The 22,314-nt window shown below is 39.4% G+C and overlaps 2 long non-coding RNA genes across 5 annotated transcripts in view; one reads left to right on the forward strand and one right to left on the reverse strand.

Moving 5' to 3' along the window:
- Positions 1 to 131: 131 nt before the first annotated feature.
- Positions 132 to 12,323, reverse strand: LOC142100902 (uncharacterized). 2 transcript variants are annotated; one of them, XR_012678942.1, is made up of 3 exons: positions 12,263 to 12,323; positions 587 to 687; positions 132 to 236 (listed from the first exon to the last, which is right to left on the reverse strand). It is a non-coding gene; the product is annotated as an uncharacterized LOC142100902 (long non-coding RNA). The 2 variants fall into 2 exon arrangements; XR_012678941.1 differs by lacking the exon at positions 12,263 to 12,323 and adding an exon at positions 11,648 to 11,786.
- The window catches only part of LOC142100897 (uncharacterized), a 46,001-nt gene continuing 35,994 nt past the window's right edge, over positions 12,308 to 22,314 (forward strand). For 2 of the 3 annotated variants that reach the window (XR_012678934.1, XR_012678935.1), the window contains exons 1-3: positions 12,308 to 12,533; positions 13,140 to 13,222; positions 17,596 to 17,634. This is a non-coding gene — a long non-coding RNA (uncharacterized LOC142100897). The remainder of the gene's footprint in view (positions 12,534 to 13,139; positions 13,223 to 17,595; positions 17,635 to 22,314) is intronic. The other variant, XR_012678936.1, reaches the window with a different exon arrangement.

The following is a 22,314-nucleotide window of genomic DNA, read 5'->3' on the forward strand; positions in this document are numbered from 1 at the left end:
GATGTGGAAAGATATAGAGAAAATCCTAACTAATGATTTTGTTTCAACAGGAAATACACTAATACCGTTGTCTGGAAGGCAAGATATGGATGGACGAGGAAGGCGCTACCAGACGCAACTTCCAGCACCCTGCGCTCCACCAACATCAGCTCTCTTTCCTCCGACAGTAGATTCCTCTTCTGGATGATCTTAACTGCCAGTTGCTGACCAGTTAGAGGGTCCTCAGCAAGCAGGACCTAGAGATAGAGACATGCACAAGTGATATTTATTTTATTACCTGTAGAACCACCCAGGTAGCTCAATATATTTACATTCCTATGTGTATGTCAATGTTATTGAGAGTTAAGTTATATTGTCTTTCTGGTTTCAGTAACATGTTATAATTTAGAAGAAAAGACTTTTAAAAATCATTAAAATCTTTAACAAGATAGAATTTAATTGACATTTTTGAAGTAATAACAGAAATATGCTTTCAGTCAGCACAGTTGTAACGACATAATTGTTCATGATTCTTCTTCTACTACAAGCTGTGAGTCACACAATTGTCATCTGACTTGAGTTGTCCAACCTCTGTCACAAGACTTACCTCCCCAAAGCTGCCCTGGCCGAGCTGATGGTAAAAGGAAAGCCTCTTGATGTATTTAGACGCTGTACCTCCAGGACCAGCTTTCTGAACACCACTTCCTCCTTATGGGGAGAAAATGATTTGAACAATGTAACATTTACCATTCAGAGATAACTGTACACGTAAAATGCATGTATTCTATAGTGTTAAACATTTATATAACAGTAGTGGAATCAGCATACTGTAATTTGTACAACAGAGAGATCAACATAAATACAGGTAACAAGGGACAATCAATTGTAAATGGAGGAAAGACCGTTTCGCCAGGGCCATCTTTTCCATTGGGCACGATGGGCAGGTGCCCAGGGGCCCCACGGGCAAGGGGGCCCCATAGGCAGGGCTCTTAATTAGAATAAATAATCCTGCAAAAGAAAAAACCTGCAAACAAAACCTTCAAGGGTCACAGAACAAGTACATCTATCTATCTCTATCTCTATATATCTATATCTATATCTGTATCTCTATACATCTATATCTATATATATATATATATATATATATATATATGTATGTAGGGGCCCCGGTGCACTGCTTTGCCCGGGGGCCCATAATGTTGTTAAGATGGCCCTGCGTTTCGCCATCAGCATAGGGAGGGTTTCTTTACTGTAAGAGCGGTTAAAGTGCGAGATTCATTGCCACATGTGGTTGTAATAATGACATCACTAACAGAAATTAAAAATGTATTTGATCCCTTTCTTACAAGTAATCATATATGAAATATGTAATTACTAGAACACATTGCAGGGGTGGTTGACCCAGGGGATTTATCTGATTGCCATTTTTGGGTCAGGAATGGAGATTTCACCTCTGAGATGTGTGTATCATAATAATGCTTCCCTGTCTTTGTAAGTAACATTAGTGTCTTCTCTCTCCTGCCAGCATCTCTCCTCTACCTGCTAGAGTCTCCCAGTCTTGTCAGTGTAACTCCCTGTCATGTCAGTTTGTCTCCCAGTCTTGTCAGTATCAATAATTTTTTTATTTTTATTTATTTTTTTATTTTTTTTACTGATTGATTACTTTGGTCTTCCTTGGTTTGTATATGAGGATCGGAAGGGCACTATCGGTGTTCACAGGCTCATCAGTGCAAACTGCCGGAGGATCCATTAGGATACCAAAGACACGGCCTACGATACCCAGAACCACCTGATTGCATTCTGTCGGCTGGATATTGAGACCGCAATCAGCGCTTACCATCAGGCGGCCAGCCTTCCTCCAGGAATACAGTGCTTATCATCAGACTTATTACGGATCATATATAAACTGCAGTCCTTGGGAGGACGGATATCATCTAACGTAGTAACACTTTTATTCAGATTTGAGCCTACAACGGTATTTATGTTATGAAAACTATATTGGTTAGCTATAAGTTTATCTGCAGGTTGGAGAGTCCATTGGTGCATTTAAGGATCAAACAGTGCATGATTTATCATTGTGGAACACCACATGTTTCTCACACGCCAAATGTATTGTGCTCAATTGAGTTTGTAGATGTGGTGTGTTATATGTTCCGTCACTGAGCGCTGCAGTAACTGCTTATAATTTAATTTTGAGGTCCTGGGAGAGTCTCTCTGCGTGCAGCTCGTGACAGGGTGATTTGTCATTACAGGATTAGAGCGCTTATCCCCACTATATGTTTATTTTCTTGATTAGCTAATGTTACACATGATGGACATTTTGTATGTGACTACTCACAATTGATTAATTCAGATAAGTTGGAAAAATGTTTTCATAAAGGTAGAAGTAAAAAAACATTATTACCTATTATCATATTTCCCACCAGTTCCGGGACTAGTTACAAATTTCATAGGGCAAAAGGTGCATAGTTTGTTGGCAGAGGTGTGTGTGATCATCAAAGAAAATCGGTGTGGCAGAGGTGGATCAGAGGTGTGGCCTAAGTTGTCCCGCTTTTTCTTTGATGTTGTTGTGAGGTTTTGATTATTATACAAAGGGGGAGGGGGTTCCTGCCGCACTGGTTATTATTTTATATGAACCATAACCCTTCCCACTTATTTGGTATAATTACATTTCTATATGAGGTGCTACCGCTGATAACCACTAGGTTAATATCTGTTACAAAGAGAAGAAAAAGTGATGGTTATTCTGATTCCATGCACTAGGGAAGGTTATAAAATTTCAATATCCTTCATTGTTATGCATTAAAAACAATTCATTTTGAGTATATTGGATATTAAGTTAATAGTAAGAAAAATCTGTAGAATGAAAATAAGTGACTAAATTGCAGTATAACAACTGTAATACATCATCTGTTACTGCAAATAATTTATTAGAGTAATCAGTCTTTTCTGTGCTCTCTATGTATCATTCAATTAACTAAACTCGTAAGTGCAACTAAATACCCAAATCTATAATAATATCAGTATAAGAAAAATGTTACAGATCAACAGATTAGCACTGTGATAATAGTTAGATTATAATGATAAATTAACTTTAAGAAAATGCTATCAATTTTTTCCCGGTTATGCTAGTTGTAACTCAGGTTTGCTGGAAGAATGTTATTCATTTATATAGTTACTATTTAAAGACTTGAGTATGTTGTATAATATTGCAATAATCATATTACAAAATAATAGTAAAGATTTAGTGGATAATGAATATAATAAACAAACTTCTAATAAAAAAATCCTCGAAAAAGCACCTAGGCAAAATGCATGTCTGCGTTTCTATCTCTGCTTACTGTTTTAAAAATTAAGCCCATAAATTAATGAACTAATGAATAATATAATCTAATACCTCTTAGTGCTATTTGACCAATAATGTAAGGTGTCAACACTATAGTAAATATTAAACTAAGTATACGGACACATAAAACAATCAAATCTAAAATGCTTAGTACTATAAAATGTAAGTAGCTTGCAGACTTGTTCGATATAATTAACACTAGCTAAACATCCATCTGCAAGAAGATCACAAGCAAACTGATTTGATCGTTATTACACTTACCCATATCTAAAATTTCTGGGTCTGCTAGGTAAATAGATTAGTAATTCAACATAAATGAAGAAACAAACAGATAAAGGGGATACCAATACGAATCAAACTGGGATTCAAACTGGGGTTAATTCATTAAAAAAAACATGATTGAGCAGATTCTGCTGTTTATTATATTTATACAATTACTTTGCAATATGATTGTTACAATATTAAGGAACATACTTGAATCCTTAAACAGAAACTATGTCGCGGATTAACATTTCTCCAGCAAACCTGAGGTACAACTAAGCAGCATTTCCTGAACTACTTATTGCCTTATAAGGTAACTTATTCTGCTTGCAGTAAAATATAGGCAACATATGAATTTGGATACTGTATGAACTAACATCTAAAAACCTCATTTGAAGGGCCAATACTGCTAATAAGCACTAAGGGCTAGATTTACTAAGCTGCGGGTTTGAAAAAGTGGAGATGTTGCCTATAGCAACCAATCAGATTCTAGCTTTCATTTATTTAGTACCTTCTACAAAATGATAGCCAGAATCTGATTGGATGCTATAGGCAACATCCCCACTTTTTCAAACCCGCAGCTTAGTAAATCTAGCCCTAAGAGTTTTATAGTAAGGCTATACAGATTACTGACAAATGACTACAAGTGAGGGAATAAACATATTAAGTTGCTGCCAGTATAAGTTACAACATGATCTGTACTGATATTAATTAATTACAAACTAGATATAATAGATGCTGCTTGCTATACAGATATAATAACCTTTCTACACAACTGCTATAACACTATACAATATATCCAAGTTTATATATAACCTATTGCATTGCTGGCTATGATATTCTCAATGTTTTAGTGTTACCGTGAAATAATTGGATAGCATTTTCTTAAAGTTAATTTATCATTAAAATCGGAAAACCATCACGTTGCTAATCTGTTGATCTGTAACATTTTTCCTATACTGACATTATTGTAGATCTGATAGACAATCCTAAAAGCTCTGGACAATTGAATAATAAGTAGAATGCGAAAATAATAGAGATTGATTGATTAAATAATACACAGTAACAGATTATATATTCAGTTGTTATACTGTATTTTAGTGACTTCTTTTCATTCTACACATTTTTCTTACTATTATTTTAACATACAATATTCTCACAATTAATTTTTTTCAATGCATAACAATAAATATTAATGAGATTTTATAAAAATCCCTAGTGTTTCGCATGAGATTAACTACCACTTTTTCTTCTCTTTGTAATAGGTTTACGTTACAATTCTACTGCTTTTTGTGTCTTATATATCAATGCTACCATACCTGCTATTTCCTGGTCTTTACTACACTCGCCTTTCTGTCTACTATAACTCCACTCCACACCAATGGCCTCCCCAGCTGTTTTCTGTCTCTTTCTATCTCCAGTCTTGATGGAATCAATTTGATAAAAGTAACCCTCTAAGCTGACACTTTCTTCCTCCTCAGAAATCTGTTTCTTTCTCCCCTTATCCATCTCTACATCTTTCTTATGAATCGTCTCTTCGGACCCTGCAGATATCCTTCTCTTTCGGTTTGCCATAACCATGGAACCACCATCGTCTGAACTTTCGATAATTATACATCCTTCTTCAGCATGTAGACTCTTATGAATCTTCTCTTCGGACCCAGCAGATATCCTTCTCTTTCGGGTTGCCATAACCATGGAACCACCATCGTCTGAACTTTCGATAATTATACATCCTTCTTCAGCATGTAGACTCTTAGGAATCTTCCCTTCGGACCCTGCAGATATCCTTCTCTTTCGGTTTGCCATAACCATGGAACCACCATCGTCTGAACTTTCGATAATTATACATTCCTCTACAACATGTAGACTCTTTCCGAAACCTTTAGTATGTGACTCTGCTGAAGACCTCTTTCTACCCTTCTTCTTGATGGACCCATATTCTTCTGAGCTATCAGAAATCCTTCTCTTCCTTAAAACCATCCTTCTCTTTCTCCTCTTATAAACCTCAAACTCCTCTTCCTCAAAACAAATATTTTTCTCCGATTTTGAAGACATTTCACCAGATCATGCAACTTGCCTGACTGACTTCCAACTGCCACACGGACTGGTGAAAATAAACATCAGCGTTGCTAGGATACAAGTGATGTCAAATAACATGGAACTCACTGCCACCAGCCATGGTTTAACTGTCAGCTCATCAGCCCGGAAACCCAACTCATGTCACCTAACTTGTAGCTGGGACCTTATTGTAAGAAAAATAGGTATCATTTGGCATTTCCAGCAATAGACCTAGTGCCTCTAGTACAAGAACATATGTTTACTTACTCTACCATATGCCCAGCACATTTAAGCCTGTTTTATGCCATGTGAACCCACACTGTTACAATATTAGAGAAGCAAAGAAAAAATAGTTTACACCCTACAGTTATTGGAAATAGAAAACTGCTGAAAACACAGACATACAAAGAACATTACATGTAAACTATAAACTTTATTCTTGTCCACATATAAAAGATAATTCCTAATTAATGTATGTAAAGAAAATTACAGGTTAGCTGCAATCTTTATTTTTGCTTACAGATACGGAATAATTGCCTAATAAAGTACAAATTTTCACTATCATTAAGTCATCATAATATATATGTTAGACATTGCTGAATAGATGTAGGGCTGTGTTTGTGGGCCAGCACTAGGTGAATGAAAATAAAATATGAGCAATTTGCATTTTGTCTGTGCCTTTTGCTCTACCTATTCTATAAATTATAAAACTATATTTATTACAATATGCTACAAAACAATACCATACTTTTCAATGAAAAGAGGAAGAAATGTAACAGAAAATTATATTAGACAGAGTAATTATTAAAAAGACATTCTCTTTGTAAGCAAAGCCGTCCATTAATGGAAATCAAATAATCTTATTGTACCTTTCAGGTTCACAAAACTATTCATAGATAGTTCTAATAGTATGTCATATGTGTTGTATTCTGCACAGACAATGCAATAAGTACAGAATATAGGAGAATTGGCATTTACATTTCCTTTTATACAAAAGGTGTGTGAAATAAATCTATTGAATTCATTAAACCCATAGATACACATTTTTCTTCTACCACAGATCATCCACCTTTTAGAGGTTCAAGTAGCTTTGCCATGGAAAGGGAGGGATTGGTATTGATTTGAGATAGGGGACTGTGTCGTGTATGAACATGGGTTTCTCGATCAAGAAAGATTCAAGAAGAGGGTCTAATTTTAATATCTGTCAATTGTTTTCCTAATCATTTACACAGCTATTCTGTTATCCTTATTATAACCAGAGATGAAGCTCAATGTATGTGAGTATTCACATTTCTTAATCTGTATAAAGAGCCTCTATAAATCATATCCTTCTCTTTTCCCTGAATCTCTCTATAAGGACAAGGAATTCCTTATAATAATCCTTATCAAGCGTACAATTCTTTATAATCCTGAAAAGCTGACACTTTGGGATTGATATAAACCATTTCTGTGGCTACTTTGTGCATCCAGGTTTGTATTTGCATCCATGTTGCTAACGGTGTAAAAGATTACATGACACTCATGGGATCTGATGAAAAGAAATCATAAAATGATAAAAGTATTATTAACAGTGTGTAAAAATTACATTAAAGTTATTATTTTTTTAATGGCAAAAAACCCTCTCCAAATCCAGCATGTTCCCTGTCCAAATAAAGATAAGATCTTCAATATATATATTTTTTTCCACCAAAATATTGTTATTGTGGCATTGAAACAAACAAAGAGGAAAATTCCATATGTTGAAATGAGAAACAGGTAGCGTACAGGTATGAAATGGAACAGAGTGTTTTCCGATTGAAGTGAGACAGATGGTGCAGGTTATGGTGCAAGGCCAAGTGAGGGCGCAACACCTGCCTGCCCATTACATACCAAATCCCCACCAATGAAGCAACAGTGTATTCCTGTAGTGGCAGCAACGCGGGACTCCACTGCCGATTAAAAAAGTTCCGGTGCAAGGAGGAGGGTGCCAGCTCCGTGTTCCTGCAGTGTTCTGACATGCAAATAATAGCGCCAGGACGGTGTCAGAACACAGGAGACTAGGAGCCGGCACAGAAGGAAGAAGAAAAAGGATCAAGAGGAAACAGGAAAAAGATATAGAAAGAAGAAGAGAAGCTCCGGTAAAGAAATTAATGCAGGGGCTGGTGAGATGAGAGGGCTGGAGACAAGGTGTGAGGGCTCTGGTGAGAACAGGAGGGAGGTTTGGAGGGGTGCGTTGTCTGGAGAGAAGGGAGTCCATAGAGAATAGGTGGGAATTCTGCATAGAATAGAGGGAGATTCAGGCAGCAGGGATTGGAGGGAAGGGGAAAATTTCTTTGGTGTACATAAATGTGATATATACTATGAAAACATAAGTAATATATAAAAAAAATCAGTAAAACTTTAATTTGCAATAATAATTACTATTAAATGAGGGGAAATTTGCAAGCCATAATTTGCTTGTCGGACTGGTGGGGAAATTGGCCTTTGTATTAAAAGGAAATGTTAATAATTTAATTTCAGGGTGGTGAGGGTTTGTTTATTAAATATGGATGGTATTAACTTAATTTGGGTTTGGTGATGAATAATATTGTTTATTAAATGGGGATGCTATTAATGGTAGGGGTTGGTGAGAGGTGAAACGGGTCTATTATTTAAATGGGAATGTTATTAAATTAATATTGGGGCTGGTTGTGGTGGAATATGTCTGTTGATTAAATGGGAATGTTATTAAATTAAAGTCGGGCTGGTTAGGGGGAAGGAGGCCTAATTATTAAACGTTGGTGCTATTCATTTTATGTCGAGGTATATGGACGGAAATAGACATCAAATGTAAATGCTATTAATTAAATTCTGGAAAAGATTGGGAAGAAGGGTGTTTGGGTGTTTTTAAACAGAAAAGGCTACTGATTTAATGTCTGTCTGGTTGTGGGGAGAGACACCTAGATTCTTCTTTTACTGCTCATCTTTATAGAAGGTGCATAGTAACTTTCTCTTCTACAAACAGAACCCCAATATTCCAGGATCTGACCAAGCAGCAGCGGAGCATAAGACACCAGCAGGCAGGAGATACCGGCTATGTATAACCGCTATGAGGCAGCATCTACTCCCATAAAGGTACATTGGTGGGGCCAGTGTTCTGCTTTGCCCAGGGAACTAAAATGTCTAGTTACGGCTCTGCTTCATCCTAATCCTGTCATGTACAAGTAACAAACATCTCCAGAATAGCTTATTTATTTCACACAAGACACTGCAAAACCTTTATTCATGAACTCATAATCTCCCACATTGACAGTAACAATTATCTTCTTATTATGAATGTAGTGGTTACACTAATTTTCCTCACAAAACTTTCTTAGACTGTTGCTCCGCTCTGCATACTTGGCTGCCTGTAACTGACCAAATTCAATATAAAATACTTCTCACATACTATGCCATAAACAACACTGTACCAACTTCTATCTCTTCCCTTGTCTCAAAATATCGCCTAACTCGCCCCCCTTTGCCAAAGATCTGTGCCTCTAATACACACTCACTGCTTTCACCCATTCACTATTACAGGATGCTTTCATGCTGCACCCACTCTGTGGAAATACCTGTCTCCCATCTCTTTAGACAAGCTTAACAAATTCCTGAACTATCTTCTTAACCTTCCTAAACTATTCCATACATGCCAACTCTCCCGGAATCTTCGAGAGACTCCCGAATTCTAGGTAGGTCTCCCGGAATCCCGGGACAGCTGTCAATTCTCCCGCATCCAGATCAGAGCCGACATGTATTGGTGGAGGGGACGGAGCTTTGCGATTCGCATAATTTTGGCTCCGCCCCCAGTGATGTAATACCTGTTTTGGGTCTTTATACCACTGTAGAAAGTCCCAAAACAGGTATTACATCACTGGGGGTAAAACAATTTGACGAAATTCGTAAAGCCACGTCCCCTCCCCCCATACACCCCTCCTGCCCTCCAGGAACTCCCGGACATGGCCAACATAAAGTTGGCAAGTATGTGCTATTCCATCCATTTATTACCCCTCTGTAGACTTCACTTTCTATACTGAAACAATCTTCTGACCCCCAATTCACCATTGCAGTGTGACTGATTCATAAAGCCCTATTAAGCACTTTTTCCTATTCAATTTGGCTGGACATGTAATCACTGGCACAAATTAATATTAAAGTATTAAAATAAAGATTGTAAGATTATGTGCAGGGCCTTTATAATACTTTGTCTATTTGTTAATACCCAGGTGGGATTCACTAAAGGGCAAACCGCATGGTTCTTGGTGTTATGATATGCAGTTTGAAAACTATGCTACTTACTAAAGAGCAAAATGCACATCAAAGTGCATTCTTTTATACCACAAGGTTAAAACTGCAATCCCGATTTTACTACACTGAAGGTAAACACAGCGTGCAATCATCATCATCATCATCATCACCATTTATTTATATAGCGCCACTGATTCCACAGCGCTGTACTCATTCACATCAGTCCCTGCCCCATTGGAGCTTACTGTCTAAATTCCCTAACATACACAGACAGACTAGGGTCAATTTGATAGCAGCCAATTAACCTACTAGTATGTTTTTGGAGTGTGGGAGGTAACCGAAGTACCCGGAGGAAACCCACGGAATCACAGGAAGAACATTCAAACTCCACACAGATAAGGCCATGGTCGGGAATTAAACTCATGACCCCAGTACTGTGAGGCAGAAGTGCTAACCACTAGGCCACTGTGCTGCCCTAAATACACAAATAAAGTGAAATCCATAGTTGCCTATTATCCCAGGATGTCCGGGAGACTCCACAATTTTTGAGAGCTCACCCAGACTCCCGGGAGAGCAGGGCAACCTCTCGAATCCTGCCCGCTTCGTTGGTGAAGTGGGTGGGGTTGGGACTGCTCATGTCACCCTGGCCACGTGCTGCCCCATATGCAATGTAATAAGTGGTGGCTTCTCCCCAAAAAAATGTGGTATACCAATGAAGATAGCTCAAAAACTGCTGGAGTGATCTTGCTTGTTAGAACGGAAAAAAGTAAATAAATATTTATTTTTATAAGCCTAGCAATGCTGCTGCTAGAGGAGGGCATTGTAAAATTATTATTGGGCCCTTGCACCTATTGAGGACAGGCTGAATCCTGAATAGCACTGGGCCCCTGCTGATACCCTTGGCTGTTGGGTATCAGGGTAATACACTTAAAATATAGAATAAGCACTTGTGGCACTACAAGTGTCAGCATGCACTCACAGCCCATTACTGTCATTGTTTGCAGGCACTTGTAGAACTATACATACCTCCTAACATTTAGAATCCCAGAAGAGGAACAAAGTAAGCCCCACCCTTGGTCCACCCAATCTCCGGCAGCAAATTACATATTTCCATAAAGTTCCACCCACTTTCATGCTAAACCCCACCCCTTTTGCAGTCTGCAAATCGGGTTGTCCCGCCAAAATCGGGACAGTCGGTAGACATGTAAAAGGGTATAGGGGTATGTAGAAAGGGATACATTAGGAGTACAGAATATATTTAGATGGGGTACAGGACAATATAGCAGGGGGTGGGATACATTAGGGGTATAGGACATATTTATTAGGAGTATAGGGGAATATAATAGGGGTACAAGGGTATGATATATAAATGTGTTCAGACCTCACATACATTACTAAATTACAGGCTGTCCTCTCATATTACCCCCACAGTAATACTACATATCTATAAATAAAAATAAACAAGTACTGACCAGCAGCATCTCCAATCCCTATAAACAGTCATTAAGTCTCCCGGACACAGTAACAGACACATACAGTCGAGTGCAGGATCCAAACAGAGCTGGAGAATGGTGGCCATTTTCCTGTGGTCTGACCATCAAAGTACAGAGGCATTAACTCTCCCTTTTTGATTATACCATCTATTTATCATACAGTGTAGTGCAGGATACATACATAGGTGTAGAGCAGCGGCTATTTTATTTTGGTCTAAACTATACAAGAGAGGTATAGTCACTGGAAAGTACTTAAACTCACTTGTCAGTTAACTTTGTCCTGAGTGATGTAGGATGGTCGGCCATCTTCTTGCGGCCTAAACCTCTATGCACAGAGATATTAAATTCTCTCTCAGATTGAACACATAATGTGACAGGATGGAGACTAATATCTGTTCTGATACTATCCAGGGCCACTGTCAGGCGCCAGCATGCACAGGGTACACTTGCAACAACTAATGAAATATGAAATAGCAACATTATTAATTTATCAATGTGTGCACCAGTTGTAGTACACTTTGTCATGACACTACAAGTTCAAGTATGTGCTGATGGCATTATGCATGCTGACCCCTCTCCAATGTCTATATTCGTATTCAGCAAGCAAATCAATGAAAAACTTATTTGACTAAAACCTCTCCGTATGTGGCAGATTTAATTCTCTGTGATATACCGTGATATGCCTCCTGATCAGTTGCGGGCAGAGTCAGACTGGCCCAGCGGGGGGGTTAAGGAAATTCCTGGTGGGCCCCAATGCCTAATAGCCCCGCCCCACCTGACAAGGGGCGGAGCCACAATACCGTTCCAATGTAATTTGTCACTGTGCTGCAGGACTTGTGTCCCCAGCTCATGACTTACTTGCGCTTAAATGACTTACATGTTCTCATTGGTAGTCAGAGGCGCTTCCTCCTTTAGGACTGCCTCCTGCCCATCACTGCCTGAGCTGACTACAGCAATGCCTGCAAGATACAGTCTTAAGTCTTAGTGAGTTACTGCCTCAGGTAAGTGTCTCTTGCAGGCATTGCTGAAGACAGCTCAGGCAGTCAGTTCTCCCATCAGAGAACTGACACAGTCCACAGAGCTCAATTCAGGAGCAGAAGAAGATCAGATATGCCCCCTGGGCCAGACAGAATAAAAGGCTATTTCAGGTAAGTGAGAGGTATGTCAACATAGTGTGTGTGACATGTTAATACAATGTGTGTGTGTGTGTGTATGTGTGTGACATGTTAATACAATGTGTTTGTGGCATGTTAATACAATGTGTGTGTGGCATGTTAATACAATGTGTGTGTGTGACATGTCAATACAATGTGTGTGTGTGTGTGACATGTTAATACAATGTGTGTGACATGTCAATACAATGTGTGTGTGTGTGACATGTTAATACAATGTGTGTGTGTGTGACATGTTAATACAATGTGTTTGTGGCATGTTAATACAATGTGTGTGTGTGACATGTTAATACAATGTGTTTGTGGCATGTTAATACAATGTGTGTGTGCGACATGTAAATCGATTTAACACCGGGGGTAAATGTATCAAACCGAGAGTTTTCCAGCGGGTTAAAATTGGAGATGTTGCCTATAGCAACCAATTAGATTCTAGCTGTCATTTTGTAGAATGTACTAAATGAATGATAGCTGGAATCTGAATGGTTTTTCAAACCCGCCGAGAAACTCTCAGCTTGATACATTTACCCCCAGGACTGGTTGGAATTTTCTTAATTTTACATACCCATTTTTTTCCCAAATAAGGCATCCAACATTCCAGGATCCAGAAAATCAGCAAATGAGCTAAAGAAATCAGCATCCAGAAGTGGTGAAAGTGAGAAGAACAGGTAGAAGAGAGCAGGATAATCTGCCAACTGTCCTGAATCTGGTGGGACAGTCCCAGATTTGGGTGACTGTCGCTTAGTCAGAATTTGATTTGACTACAAGGAAAGTTGGGAGGTATGTCCCGCTTCACAGTGTACTGTTCATGAAGGCAGAACTGCGTGCATATAGTATTGCTTGTGTATTTGTCTAAAATGATAGCCATGTTTCATCATAGGGACCCCCTATCTAAAGTGCTCCGGACCCACCAGAGCCTTAATCCAGCTCTGGGCCAGAATGTCAGATTGACACATGGGGGTAAATGTATGAAGCTCCGATTTCTACAAGTCAACAGAAATCGGTGTCTTTGCAGGGGAAATTTAAAACGGCAATGACTTGTAAAGACAAACTTACCTTTGCAAGCCATGGCTGCTTTAAATGTCTCCTGCAAAGTCGCCGATACCCCCTAGTGCTCTGCTCCTCCTCCCAGTACCACCCCTAATATTATTTGGTCTAGGTTAACGATAAAACAATGAATAACTCTATTAGTATACAGGGCAAAACAAAAACAAGCCCTTTTGCTGACAAAAACATTTGGTTTTAAAGCAAACTGGCTTTTTGCATTTTAATAAATCCCATTATAATCAGCCAGGTATGTAAAAAAAAAAAGTGCTGTAGGGAGAAAGAACATATAAAATAAAATGCAATATAAAGTGCGGTTTGTTTTTTGTTGCATAATTTATTTTTATTATTCAAGATTTATGATTTATAATATTAAAGTATTGCTGCATTAAGCAACACTAAAAACACTCTTTTTGTATTGATAAATACATATTGTACCGAAAACCACCCTTTAAGGATGGTCCTCAAACTTATGGGACAGTGCTGTGCTTGTCCCCCAGGCTATAGTCTGCCAGCCAACCCCTGCTTCTGGGTACAAAACTAGAGATGGACGGGTCCGTTTCTCCGAGAACCGAACCCACCCGAACTTTGGGTATCCCAGTACCAAGCTGAGCAGCTCGGTACTCTCCCGCCCGTTCCGAATCCAAATCGAGGCCGAACGTCATTGTGACGTCGTCGGATCTCGTGGCTCGGTTCTCGCGATACTTCAACTTTATAAATACACGCCTCCACAGCAATCCATCGCCATTTGACAGAGGGAGAGAGCAGGGTGTAGTCATAGGCTAATTAGAGCAGGGACAGAGAATACAATATTGTTCTTGCAATTGCTCTAACCAAAATCGCTAGTGCAGAGAGGAGGATAGAGGTTTATTATTTTTTCTTCATATTTGGCACTCCCCAGCGCTTTTGGGGTGTCCCCCATAATTGTGCATAAATATTTCTGGCTGTCAAAAGTCATATCTGTCAGCAGTATCTACTAAATAATTTTTAGCACTCCTCAGTGCTTTTGGGGTGTCCTCCCTAATTGTGCATTCATATTTCTGGCTGTCAAAAGTCATATCTGTCAGCAGTATCTACTAAATAATTTTTAGCACTCCTCAGTGCTTTTGGGGTGTCCTCCCTAATTGTGCATTAATATTTCTATCTGTCAAAAGTCATATCTGTCAGCAGTATCTACTAAATAATTTTTAGCACTCCTCAGTGCTTTTGGGGTGTCCTCCCTAATTGTGCATTAATATTTCTGGCTGTCAAAAGTCATATCTGTCAGCAGTATCTACTAAATAATTTTTAGCACTCCTCAGTGCTTTTGGGGTGTCCTCCCTAATTGTGCATTAATATTTCTGGCTGTCAAAAGTCATATCTGTCAGCAGTATCTACTAAATAATTTTTAGCACTCCTCAGTGCTTTTGGGGTGTCCTCCCTAATTGTGCATTAATATTTCTGGCTGTCAAAAGTCATATCTGTCAGCAGTATCTACTAAATAATTTTTAGCACTCCTCAGTGCTTTTGGGGTGTCCTCCCTAATTGTGTATTAATATTTCTGGCTGTCAAAAGTCATATCTGTCAGCAGTATCTACTGAATAATTTTTAGCACTCCCCAGTGGTTTGCGCTCAGAATGGATTCAAAGCAGTCCACATATGATCTGAATGAGCAACCAGGTTCTGTCACCAGTCCTGATGTTTTCAAATTAGTGCAAAAAACAAAAACCAAAAAAAAATTAACTGTATTGAAGCGAAAAAGAAGTGTAACTGAGCAAAAGTTAAGTGACGATAAAAAAAAAATTGCAAGCATGCCATTCTACACACGCAGTGGCAAAGAGAGAATGAGGCCTTCACCTTTGGCTATTAGTGGCAGATCCCAAAAAGTTACCCAGCCTACAATTGGTGCACAACTACTGTTACGCGTCAAAGCCGAGCTGCAAGATAACAGTGAGGCATTACAGGAGAATATTTGCTCTGATTCACAAATGACAACAATCCCTGTGGAGAGTCCATCCAACAGTGGGATGTCTAATCGTGAGCATTCTGCTGATGTGTGCCTTAATAGCCCGAGTGTAGCCGGTGATACCCAAATTGAGGATGCCACTTTGGAATTAGAAGAGGATGAGGGGGAGATTTGTGTAGGCGACGAGGGCGCCAATGATAATGTTGATGATTATGATGCAGACAGATACCAAAGTGCCTTTCTCAATTTCTATTTATATTCTAGATTATATAACGGCTGAATAGTTTTCTATTTTACTCCTAGTGGAGAGAGGATCTGATGCAGACAGATACCAAACTGCCTTTGTCCATTTTAATTTATATTGTACAGTATATAACGGCTGAATTTATTAGTATTTTATACAAGTGGAGGGGGGCCTAGAGAGACGGAAACCAAACTGGCTTTCTCCATGTCAATTAATATTGTACAGTCTATAACGGCTGGATTTTTTGGTATTTTATACAAGTGGAGGGGGGCTTAGAGAGACAGAAACCAAACTGGCTTTCTCCATGTCAATTAATATTGTACAGTCTATAATGGCTGAATTTTTTGTTTTTTTAAAAAAGTGGAGGGGGCCTATAGAGACAGAAAGCAAACTGTCTTTTTCCATTTCTTTACATATTTAACTATAAGTGTAGGGTGTAATATAGATTCAAAGACGATGGCTGCATTGCCAATATGCATAGATGGAGAGGAAGACAATCTGTTTTGTGTGTAGAATAAATGAAGGCCAACCAACGAAGAATTAAACAGTTTTTTTGGATGATTTATTACCTCAACAATTATATTACTTATCTCTAAAACAGTTGGAGCACTAAATTGGGTTATTTTAGGCACAAAAACATGTATTTTCCAACAAAATAGCAAAACAAAACCAAACAAAACCAAAACCAAAACCAAAACACGCAATGGCGGTTTTGCAAACCAAAACCAAAACCAAAACACGACGGTAATCCAGATCCAAAACCGAATCCAAAACCAAAACACGGGGGTCAGTGACCATCTCTATACAAAACCTTAAAGCCCTTTACAAAGATCCTTCAGCTTGTGTCGGCTGTAATTATCAGACAGCCACAAAGAGACTTGTATTCTTCATCAATGGAAAGTCTAAAGTTCTCCCAATAACGTCAATAGTAGACCACACTGCAAAAAGTTTTGATGAATTTCTGATGGCGCAAAAGCACGGGGAAACCTATTTACTATGGACAGTAGTGGCACAACTAACACCACCGTCCTCTTATTGATATTGCCATCTCAGCAGGGGATAATGAGGGAAAAAGGTGCTTTAATTATTTAAATACATCCCCCACCCACTGGAGTCCCAGGGAATTATTTATATGTTTACTTTTTTTAACTTACTTTTTTTTTTAAAGAAAGCTGAACTGGAAGACAAGTTCCAGTTCCACTGTGCATGTGTGAGCCAGCAATGCTGCGTCACGCCCGTCCTAAGGCTTCCTGGGCTGGCTGGCAAAGCAATACTCTGGTGGAAACTTTTTGCCACTGACCTCAACCACCTGACTCGTTCCCAGTGAACTGATAGGTTGAACATTGATTCTGCCCACAAAAATGGCGGCCTCCACTGTGAATGTGAGAAAGGACAACTTCACATCAATCAGCAACCACTGACACTTATTTCCACCACTGAGATAAAACACTAACATGTACCCCAGGTGATGGAAAGTGTTTATCAATAACCCCCTGTGTTCATATTTACTAAGTACCCCCTAGAGTATTTATTCATGTATTAACAATAGGTTTATGCTAAGCCACTTCTTATGCATTTAAATGTTTTAAAAATCCCCCGTCAGACTAGTTTTGTAGATTATTTTTACCTTATTCTCAGTTATATTGAGCAGACGTACCTTATGACACTTAAGGATACGTATACTAGATGCAACAAATTTGAACCGCGTAAAAACCAATGGCAAATACTAATACTGTACCTACATATTGTATCACTGACATTGTGTTATTTGGAATTTAATCTAATAGATTTGTGTTTCCATCCCACAGGAGAGAAAGGAGAAAGTGGCAGGACAGAGTCATTATATGGTGAGTGAGGTGAATCTTATTAATAATATATACAGTATATCCACAGAGAGTCTGCGGCCGGAGGGTAAATGCACCGAGCTGCGAGCGGGTTTAAAAAGTGGAGATGTTGCCTATAGCAACCAGATTCTAGCTATAATTTGAATCTGATGCTACATCACTTTTTCAAACCCACAGATAAGTCGCAGCTTGATACATTTATCCCCGGATCTGCTATTTAGGGTGCATTGTGTTAGGGGCATGGCCTAAAATATCAATCAGACATGTTGGCAGAGGGCGATGAGCTATAGTTTACTTAAACTGTATCTTCAAATAAATACATAACAGCTGTGCTGAATATACGCAGCAGATTATTCACATAAACAATGAATGACTGCTGACCTCGTGAAACGTTGCAAAATGTAATTTGGGCACCAAAAATTGGGACTGTTGGGGATGGGCGGGAGTGATGGTGCTATTATGCCGTCCTGTAAACCACACACCCTTTCCAGACACAATTTCCCCAGTAATCATTGTCTAAACTCACTAAAATAGTCAATGCAACTAATCAATACCAAAATAATTATAAACTCTCAGCGGTCACGTGTGTTAGATGTTTCTCTTGGAGTTGAAATTATTTTATTGGTCTTTATCTGTCAGCTGCAAGGAGCAGTAAGGAGCTGCAGAACCAAGGGGCAGCGCTGAGTGACTGGTACACCATATACCCGGATGGCAGCCAGTCCATGAAGGTCCTGTGTGATATGGACACTGACGATGGAGGATGGATTGTAAGTCCTGGGAATTTGGACAGATAGAATTTACAGATGACATTTACTTTTCATAGAATGTTATCATCAGAACGGGAGTAACAGGTGCCCTGGCCTTTTGGAAGGGCAAGAACATAGGGCTTGATTCATCAAGTCTTTGTATCATCATCAGTTATTTATATAGCGCCACTAATTCCGCAGCGCTGTACAGAGAACTCACTCACATCAGTCCCTATCCCATTGGAGCTTACAGTCTAAATTCCCTAACACACTTACCAAACTGCGAGTTTTGCTAAGTGGAGATGTTGCCTATTGCAAACAATCAGATTCTAGTCATCATTTATTTAGTACATTCTATGATAGAACATATGTTCATGTATGTGTTATATATTTATTATTGTGTGGTTCTGTAAAGCAGATGTGCGCCCTAGAAGATTTATTGTACGATGTGGTTTTCTATATGCTCAGCTAGAGGATCTATCCACAGTCATAATCAGCCACCACATGCAATGTACATACATGATCTCCTCTATTTAAATAAATAACCCCCCTGAACCTAGTCCTGCTTAGTCCTAGGTGATTACCCATACCCACCTTTGTGAGCAGTCTTCTGAAGTAACCGGAACGGTACATCTGGAACATGACCAGAATCAGGACCAGGCCCAGGACCAAGCAACCAGCAACAATTATACACGTCCTGCTGCTCCCTAAGAACAATAAGTTCAGCACAAAGGTCTTAATACAGAAAAATAGGTTACTAGTATAGATCGGATGTAGTGGGAGCAGGTGGGATAAATCACATCATATATGTAACACGTTAGTATTAGATGTATATAGGGGACGGTGCAGAGAGATGGGATATAAGCAGAGGTCTGTACCCCGGCCATGGAGAACCGTCGGTCAGATTTCATATAATCTACCATCAATTACATCTCATGATCTACACAGTAGCGCACTGATTCAACTATTCTAGGCTGAACGATCAACAAAATGTAAAATAAGGGGGTTGGTCACCATCTGAGGATCCACTTCTTTACTTATACCTTCCTGCAAGTGTTACCAGATGGCGTTTTATATTTCTTTTTTTTCCAAACTTTGACAGAAATTTGGACGACTGTATACAAGTTTTCCAGTTGTATTTAATAGTAATTGCTCTTGTGTGACCCACACACTAAACAAGATGCAGACAATTAGATAACAACTAAAAGGTTTGAATGATGGGATCTGTGTGTAGATAGTTTTTAGTAATCTAAATCTTTGTTTGGTATTATTAGAGTACTTGTCATCCTAATACAGCTCAGAGGAACCAGGAATATAAGATCCAAATACACCCATTGTACCTGACAATTACATGTAATGCAGGTGTGTAGCCCATTAATGTACTTACCTGTAGGAGCAGAAGCTGTGGTTCCTGCAGATACCGGGATTGTGGTAGACGGTGTAGTAATGATGACAGGTGGGGTTGGCATTATCACTGCACAGAGAACAGAAGGATGGAGAGAAAAACACATTACTAGAAATACAGATTACATTTTACAAGAATTAAGTCACCATCTGATTGCACTATGTAGGATCCTCCATACAATCATATAGTCCCCCCTGTCATCTGTCACATAACAGTCAGTAGGTAGAGACACGTCCTGGGATCAGTGTCAGAAGCTCAGTCCTGTAACATCACTCAGCGGCTGCACAGAAGCTACTTGTTGGGTTTGGTATTAATGAGCTGAAGCAAAAAAGTAAATAGGTTTTTAAGGAAAAATAACAAACTTTCCCATTATTAAAATGTATTGTATTGGGGCAATATGTAAAAGACACAGGACATTGTTTGTCCACACTCCCTACACACAGCTCAGCTCACAATGATACAGACAATGCTCCAACACAGTACATGGAAAATAAATACAATTACACACACAATGTATTCCTAGGCTAAAGTAGTCCCAAGTAATGAAGCTGCTACAGTCCGAGGGGCCAATTGGACGCCCCTCGATTACCTTGAAGACAAACACTTACACTCATTAACCCCCACAGGACCATGTTTCTCTGACATGTTTTCATATGTTCTCTACAAGCCACTTTCAACAGATTTAACTGAGCCTAGCCAACTGAAATTCAGATTATTATTTTCTGTTTGGTAGCATATCGGTAGGATTCATGTTTTTTTTTTAATTTGGATATTAACAGGGATAATGAGAAAAAAATAAGGGGAGCACGTAGCCATAGTTTCACCACTTGTTATTGTTTTGCACTCAGAATACATTTAGCCATATGCTGTATATTGGAGTTTTTCTATGACTATAGGAATTCTCACCCGCTGGAGATGCAATTCGGCTACGGGGACTGTTTTCCGTATGTGGTGAGATTGTCCCAAACTCACTTCATATTGGCAAATAGTTTTTTGTATTTCAAGGGAGATAACAGGGACAGAGGTGGCAGTAGATCCACAATTTTGGCTTTTCTCTTCCTACTTCACCCTCTCTAATTACAAGAAATCCCTCCTCAAATTTAAATAATACCGCTATGGCACTCATTCCGGTGGGTGCACTCAGGGCCGCCGAGAGGGGGGGGGGAGCGGGTACAGTTTACCCGGGCCCGGCCATGCCAGGGGGCCCGGGACGGGCCATCGCTGCTAATTAAATTTATTTATTTTTTTATTTTATTTTTCTCTGTTGCGCTATTTTTTTTTAAACTTTTTTTATTTTTTTTTCCCGCAGGGGGGGGGGGGGGTTTCTTGGGAGCTGGAATAAAAAAAACAAAAAAACAAAATACTCACGTGATCGCGCGGCGCCGTGTCCCTCCTCTCCTCCATTCACACTGACTGCCGGGCGTGACGTCATCAAGTCACGCCTGTCAGTCAGTGAGGAGCGCCGCAGCCAGCATGAAGAAAGAACACAGAAGAGGAGACAGAAGAGCAGAAAAGAAAAGAAAGAAGTTGACAAAAGGTAAGTAAAGAAACGGAGAGGCAAGGGGAGGAAAACAGGGAGGGACAGTACTATAAAGAAAGGGGACAGAGAAACAGAGGAGGAAAAAAAGGAGAGAGCCACAGAGTAATAAAAAAAAAGTGGGAGAGAGGAACAGAGGAGGAAAAAAAGGAGAGAGCCACAGGGGATTAAAAAAAAATTGAGGAGAGAGGAACAGAGGAGGGAAAAAAAGTGGGAGAGAGGAACAGAGGAGGAAATAAAAATGGGAGAGAGGAACAGAGGAGGAAAAAAAGGAGAGAGCCACAGGGGAATAAAAAAAAATTGGGGAGAGAGGAACAGAGGAGGGAAAAAAAGTGGGAGAGAGGAACAGAGGAGGAAAATAAAGTGGGAGAGAGGAACAGAGGAGGAAAAAAAGTGGGAGAGAGGAACAGAGGAATAAAAAAAGTGGGAGAGAGGCACAAAGTAAAAAAGAAGGGGGAAAAGCAGCATGGAGGTCGCAGTGTGAGCATAAGGGGGTACAGTGTAGTTGTGATGAAGGGGCACAGTATTGTGTGTGTGATGGCACAGGGGGCTTGTTGCAATGTAGTGTGTGTGAGGTAGGTGGCGGCTAATTAATGGGCGCTATTTTGTTTGTAGGGTGATGGTGAGGCAATTTAATAGTAGGGACTATTAATTTAAGATGGGGTGGTTTGGGGGCTATTGAATCTTGGGGTGAGTTTAGGGAGAATGAGGTCTATTTATTAAATGTGACTATGAATTATTTAATGGCAGTAATGGTTGCGGGAAATAGGTATTGCTGGGGCTGTTTGCAGGAAGTGAAATAGGTTTATTTATTAAATGTGAATAGTATTATTTTAATGTTGGGGCTGGAGGAAGGCCTAATTATTAATCGTGGGTGCTATTGATTTAACGCCGGGGCTGGCTGTAATTTTCTAAATGTAGCCATTTTTTTTTCAAAATAGGTCCTTCAACATTTCTGGATCCGGACAAGCCACAACTAAAGAAACCAGCAGCCA

Source organism: Mixophyes fleayi, chromosome 9, assembly GCF_038048845.1.
Source record: "Mixophyes fleayi isolate aMixFle1 chromosome 9, aMixFle1.hap1, whole genome shotgun sequence".
Lineage (NCBI taxonomy): Eukaryota > Metazoa > Chordata > Amphibia > Anura > Limnodynastidae > Mixophyes > Mixophyes fleayi.